The sequence below is a fragment of the Chaetura pelagica genome, unplaced genomic scaffold (assembly GCF_000747805.2).
Source record: "Chaetura pelagica isolate M959 unplaced genomic scaffold, ChaPel_1.0 scaffold743, whole genome shotgun sequence".
Taxonomy (NCBI): Eukaryota; Metazoa; Chordata; class Aves; order Apodiformes; family Apodidae; genus Chaetura; species Chaetura pelagica.
Window position 1 is genome coordinate 528986 of NW_009952703.1, and position 6921 is coordinate 535906.

Below are 6921 nucleotides of genomic sequence, written 5' to 3' on the forward strand. Positions count from 1 at the left end.
GATATAAAATACATATATATATATATATATATATATAAATTTACCTGACGAGTATCACCAGGGACGTTTTCATAATCAATAATAAACTTTCAAGGTGAGCTGCAGCTCAGGACCAGCACTGATGTAAACACTGAGCCCATTCCCCTCGGATCTGGGATGAATTCAGCCCTGGGTGTTTATGTTATTGCAGGATCCCGCGGCTTTCCGAGGAGCACAATACAGTACGTGCCATTCATTATCCCCTGCAGTCCCCCAAGAGAAAATGTCAACACACTTCTGCTAAAGAGAGCTAAAACAAATGTTTAATGTGATAAACAACTCCCCGGCCTCAGCCCCTGCAGAAATGTTTAATTCAGAACCACCACAGAAGAGCAAACAGGCGCCGGAGCCGCGCGCCGGGATCCAGGACTGGCACAACCCGGCGCCCTGTCACCACCAGAGAGGGGACCCAGCCCTCCCTGGGGTCCCCCAGAGAGGAGAGACCTTGGAGAGAAAACCTTGGAAAAAAAAAAACCACCTCGGAAAACCTTGGCAATTCCCACACCTGGAATCAGTAAAGCCATTCCAAGCCGTTACCCTGGTATCCACACACAGCCCCCCGGAGAGGAGGCACCCGAAGGGAACACCCCAAGCACCCACGTTCTTACAAATTCCTCTCAGCACGTTTCACACCCCTGAAAATCTGGCACGAAACTGATTCACGACAACGTTCCTCGCTGTGATCTCAGGGGACACGATGTCACTCAGCACATGGTGTCTCCAAACCCAGGGCTGATGCTGAAAGACACCCCAGCAAGCTGCTTTAAAACCTTTCTTACCCCCTTGTGCCTTTTGTCCCCCAGGTGGAAAAAGCCCACCGCGGGGGAGAAAACCAACAAGCCAAACCCCAAAACCAACAAGAGCAGGACCTTTCAGGCAAGGCTCCTAATTAAAAACCACCAGCAGCAACTCAAGAGAAGGGGTGTTTGGAAGGCGAGCGCTCCAGCGGGCGCTTGACGTGCGGCAGCGGCGAGGGGAGCGCGCATTGTTCCCGGGCTGAGGGAGGGAGGGAGGGATGGTTGGTTGGAGGGAGGGAGGAAGGGAGGGATTTTGTAATCAGATTTAATTGCTGAGTAATCCTTGACATAATTTAGTCCAATGATTTATTCCTCTTACCAGCATTACTTTAATAATATATCTGTTCGTTCCCAAAAGAAGACATCTTTTTTAAAAAGTTGTTGTGAAAGCTACTTACTGTAATGGTTCAATAAAATATTCAGCTGTGTCTGGATTTAGAAAGGAAACATGTTGTAGCTTGTATCTATGTTGGAAAAAAAAATAATATTGAAAACTGTGCTCAGCCGAAATCCATGTTTCCTAAAGTTGTTTTCAAATTGTCTCCTGCACTTTTGAAATTTTTTTTTACAGCCAGCTTTATCCCTCCTTTAGTAAGTTAGACAATGGTTCTTGGAAAGAATGGGCAACTTGGGGAAAACTTGAGATCATGTTGTCACGATCAGATAATCACATAGATGGAGATTCTTTATGATCCTGCCAGGGTAAAATAAAGATAATGCAATATCAGGTGCACAAAGAGGCTTTTATTTAGGTGCAGATCATCTGGTAGGAGTTGCAATGATGTATTTGTCATAAGCTCATATTAGATGTGACAACTAACCTTAGATGTCAAAGAGAAAGATTAGGGAAATAAATAGTTACAGGGAAGTCACCACCTGGAGCTCCAGTGGCATCCCATTGGTAGTAAAGGGGGGGTGGAGGTCCAGTCCTAGGAAGTGTCTTGAGACTGATGCTCTTCTCCATACAGTTAATTCCTGGGATACCCAATCACTGTTCCACATTTGTATCAAAAATTCTTTATCACCTCCTGCATTCCTTTGGTCCAGTTATCCATATCTTTTCTGCCAAGATGGTGGTTTACGTGTAAGGCCTGGTTATCGCTGGGTGTCCTTGCTCAGTGATAGCTGTGGCACCAATTGTGTGCCTCTGTTTAAAAATTCCACATCCCAAGCCAAACTCCCTGGTTCACAGTGGCTTGTGGCATTTGTTGACAAACAGGTTTGGTGGGTTGCTGAGACATCCTGTTGTTCTGGTTTAACTCAAGATGTCTCAAGACAAATACCAGATACCCTGAGTGTCTGGATACACTATCTGTTGTAGATGGAACATTCCCTGAATGTGCCAGGAGGGGTGAACTTTAATTTGCTGCCAGTGGACTTGGATTTGCTGCTAATGGACTGGGATTTTGCAGCTGTGGAAGACCCCAGAACCAGGGTATGTGACCATTCCTAAAGCAGCCTGTGACTCTGGGAAACCCATGCTGGAGCAGTTTGCTCCTGACCTTGTGCGAAGGACTCATCAAGGAGAGTTTTGTGGAGGACTCTCTCCTGTGGGGAAGCAGGGGAGGACTATAAGGAATCTTTTCTCCTGAGGAGGAGGAAGCAGCAGGAGCCACCAGACTGTGAACTGACTCTCAGCCCCATCCCCTGTCCCCCTGTGCCACTGGAGGGAAGGAGGTAGAGAAGTCGGGAACAAAGTAATTTGGTCCCAGGAAGAAGGGAGGGGTGGTGTAATGTGTGTAAGCACTGTTCTTTTTGTTGCCTGTGTCCTGTGTGTGTTTGATTAGTGTGAAATTAAATTATTCTTTTTCCCCAAGTTGAGTCTGTTTTGCCCAGGGCCTTAATCAGGGAAGAAGCCTCCTTGTTCTTTATCTCGATCCATGAGCTTCTAGTTGGCCTTTGTCCTCCCCATCCCACAGTGTGTGTGTGAGTGGCCACTGACTGGTTCTTTGTTGTGTTAGGCCCAAACCACACACCCCAACCCCCTGCACCCCAGCCTTCCAGCCCCTACACCCCTCAACCCCCTGATCCCTGCACCCCAGCACCCACGCATCCTCACCTCCTGCACCCCAACACCCCAGCACCCTGACCCCTGCACCCCATCTCCATCCCTGGCTGTTCCCCCCCAAACCCAGGGGGACCCCTGGGGGACCCACGGGCTGGGTCCTCAGCTGCCCAACTGTGCTCTGAGGAATCCCAAATACCTGGAATACTTTCCTACTATTAGTTTACCGTGCAAAAATAAAACAGTTGCCCCAAGGATACTGTGTCACTGGGAGGTGGCCCCAGGACAACCCCTTTATTAAGGCATTACCCACCCCATGGAAAACCCCCCGGGGGCCTTCATGGTGTTTGCTCAGCCCAGGCTGGGGCTGGGGGTGACACCATCCCTTCTCCTGGCCCAAAATTCCCCTTCCTTGGGTGGGTTTGCACCCAGGGCCCCCTCCCCCAGCCACCTCCACTTGGCTTCCCAACCCATCTCCCCCCCCCTCACCCTCCCCAGCTTCATTTTCTTTAACCAGCTCAGGCTCTTCCTTGATGTAATCACATTAGGGCCTTATTTCCCTCACACCAATGTTGTGTCATATCCCCCAGGGATTATGACACATTTTTCTTTGCAGGGGCAGGGGAGCGTTGCCTGTTCTGAGATCTGCCCGGATCCACCAGCAAGAAAAGAGCAGAGGAAACCCCAAAGGTGGGTGTTGGAGCTGCTGGGCTGGACCTGGCTGCAGTCACATCCAGGAATCCCACTTCTCCAAAGGCCTGGAAAGGAGAAATGAATCCGAATTGAAGGCTGGAGTTGGGCAGAGCCCGGCAGGGGCCGGGGCGGGCAGGGCTCTGTGCCCCCTCGTGCTCTGGTTGTTTTCCTTGCCCTGGCCCCGTGTCAGGAGTGATTCCAGGCCCCGCTGGCTCGGGACACAAAGGGGACATTTGCAGGGACAGCTCCAGAAAGGCCCTTGTGTTGGCCTGAGTGGTTTGATGCAATTTCACTAATTGGGGTTCTCCCACAGAGACGAACTCGGGCGGCTCCTCGGGCCTTTCCCAGCTGCCCCTTCCACCATCACCCCAACTGCTCCCACCTTGAATCCTCTTCCTGCAGCTCATTTACATGCAGAACAAAAAAAAATTCCAGTGTTTTCACACACACGCACACACACCCAGCCACCACAAGGCACCATTGTGCTTTTTAATTTGGGTGTGACCGAGGTTGCTGGACACCAGCAGAGCCCAGCACGGGGCTGGGGACACGCGTGGACGTGGCACTTCAACACTGCAGGCTCAGTTCTCCTCCAGCTTGGCTTGAGGAAAGGAATTATGTGTCCCAGCCTCCTGCAGGATCCCCTCAGGGATCTGGCTGGCTCTTCCCATCGTGATAGAAAACTGCTGGATGCTGGAGGTTCCCCTTTTTATCTCCACTACTGGATTTTAATCAAAGGGAAAATGTCCCAACCCAGGGCTGTTACCCATCCCTGCACCCACTGCTGGTTTTTTGAGGAATCCCAGTGCTCTGGGAGGGACATCCAGGGCTCTTTTACATTGAACAGGAATAGAAATGAATGTGCCCTGCAAGGCTGGAATGGCTGCTCCCAGCTGGAGGTAGGGATAGGACTGGATATTTGAATATTCACCCACGGGATCAAGCCTGGGTTGTTCTGGCACCATCTCCCAGCACCCAGGATCCCACAGAGGTGGGGATGTTGTGGAGGTGATGCCACCAACCTCCTTCTCTCAATCCCATGGATTAATTTGCCCGTGGTCACCCAGCAGGCTCCAGCAGTGGATCCTTTCCAGCCTCACCCCAGCATGACTTTGTCTCTGCCCTGCCCTCCTGCAAACAGCATCTAACACCACTAACCCCAACGAGCAATAAAACGAGCCTGACATTTACTGTGGTTCCGGTTTCACTGGGTATAAGCTGCCTTTTATTAAACTGGGAAGCCAGATTTCTAGCCCTGCTCGCAGGGTTCAAACTCACCTCATTAGCCAGGGAAAGGCTGGATGGGAACTGCGGGGTCACGCAATTTATTTTCACTAATCACTCCCCATGATTCCTTTAAAAAAAAAATAAACTCCTAATCAAAAGCCCGAATTCGTTAATTATTCCTCTGTTTGATCAGCAATAGAAACCATCAGCAAAAATCCGTGCTGACACCTTCTGCTGAAGAACACTGGGGTTTCTCTTCTCCCACAGGGAAGCTGGCATTCCACAGCTCACATTAGGCTTTAATGACAAAATATGATAATCCTGGGGTTGGGGACATGTGATGCCTGATATTTTCTGCCGGGGTGACATCTTGGTGACATCTCCCTGCGCCTCCCTGGGTGGGAGCAGCTGTGGCAAGAGGGGGCTGAGGCCCTGGGAGCACCCAACGCCGAGCGAGAAGCTTTCATTGGAGAGGCCTCTAATTATTTAATTTCCTGTTTCCCTAGGGATTGGGAAAAGCCATAAATTCCCGCTACAAAGGGGTTAAAAATGGGGGGGGGAACTGGAGTGTTCATGGTTCACCCCTGGGCTGTTGGATGGGATTTGGCTGGAAGGGAGATGCTGGAGCAGGACCTGCCTCAGGGCCCCTTTGCTGGGCTCCACGGGTCTCTGCCCAGTGGCACTGGCAGCAGCAGGAGAGGCAGCCACATCCCCAGGACCATCCCACGGGATGAGGAATGTTGGAGGGGATTTTCCATCCAGGCAGAGCGTCGCCCCATCGCGCTCAGGGCTGAGAGCAGGGGGACCCCAAGTAACCAGCAGCTCTTCTGCCAAGGGGACCCCTCATTGGGGCAGCTGGGAAACCCCTCGGCTGCTTTTGGGGGGTCTCAGACCCACCAGGCACCTGGGATCACACAGGAAGCTCCATGCACAGGGATAAAACCCTCAAATGGAGCTGATTGTCCAGCTGGAACATGAATGACCCCAGGAGCCAGCCCAGCACTTCACTCTTCACACCCCCAAAGGCAGCAAAACCACCAAACACCCCCCGGATGGGCGAGAGCCCAGAGGTTTGGGTTGGGGAGAACAGTTTTGTGCCCTGCCCCCATAGTGACACCAAACCCCCCTGGGGACCTGCCAGGGCAGGGAGAGCAGCAGGCATCAAACCAGGGCAGAAAGGAATGATGGAAAACAATAATTAAAGGTTCATATTGCCCCCTGGTTTTGATGTCAGAGCAGTCCTGGGATGGGGGACAGTGAGGTCCTTGCTTTGCCAGAGCTGGTACCAACCCGGGGTGTCCCTGGAGGGGCCACACTGAGCCCGTGGGAGAGGGGCTGGGATTGTGGGAAGCAGGTTTTGGGGGGGGTTGGTCCCTTGTTTTCCAGCCAGTGCCGCAGCAGACACTGCCGAGCTGTACAGCTCCTGCTCTTCCCTCTTCCCAAACCCTCTCCAGGCTGGGGCCACAGATCCCGAGCTGGCAGCGGTGCCACCCCAAGACCAGCAGGAGGAAGGTGACCCGGTCCCACCCGGGCTGGCTCAAACCTCTCCCCCCCTCCAAGCCAGTTCCCTCAGTTCCCTCAGAGCCACTTCTGGCAAACTGGGAAGGGGGGAGGAGCTGGGGCTCTGCCCTGGGGACGCCGCACCACAGCGGTCATTAAAAATCTTCCCAGGCCCCCAACTCCCTCACTCGGGCAGCCAACCATCAATCTACAAATTATTTTAAAGCACCACGCCAGGGCGGAAGGTTGATTTATGCCTTACAAGGCTCGAGCTATTTTCATTTGTCTGATTTATTAACGTTACATAAAATTACAGGGAGCTGCTGATTTATGGGCTGCTGGCTCCCCCCTGCTCGGGCTCCCGGGATTCGGGGATACCTGCTCCCCGTGGCAGGACCAAGGAGGTCCTCAGAAGGACCATCTCTGCTGGGTCCTCATGTGCTTTTGGGAAGCAAAGTCCTCCCACCTCCAGGATCTGCCTTTTCCCTCTTGGAAACGGGATTCCCGTTCCTAGGGAGCTGGCGCTGAGTTGCTGGAGGAGGTGACACTTGTGTAAATAAGCAGAAATTGGGGCAGGAGCTCGTGGTTGATCTTGGGTTTTAGTAACGAGAGATTCCTGGGGTTGTCACATGTGAATTATCCAAGTGGGAACGTGTGTCC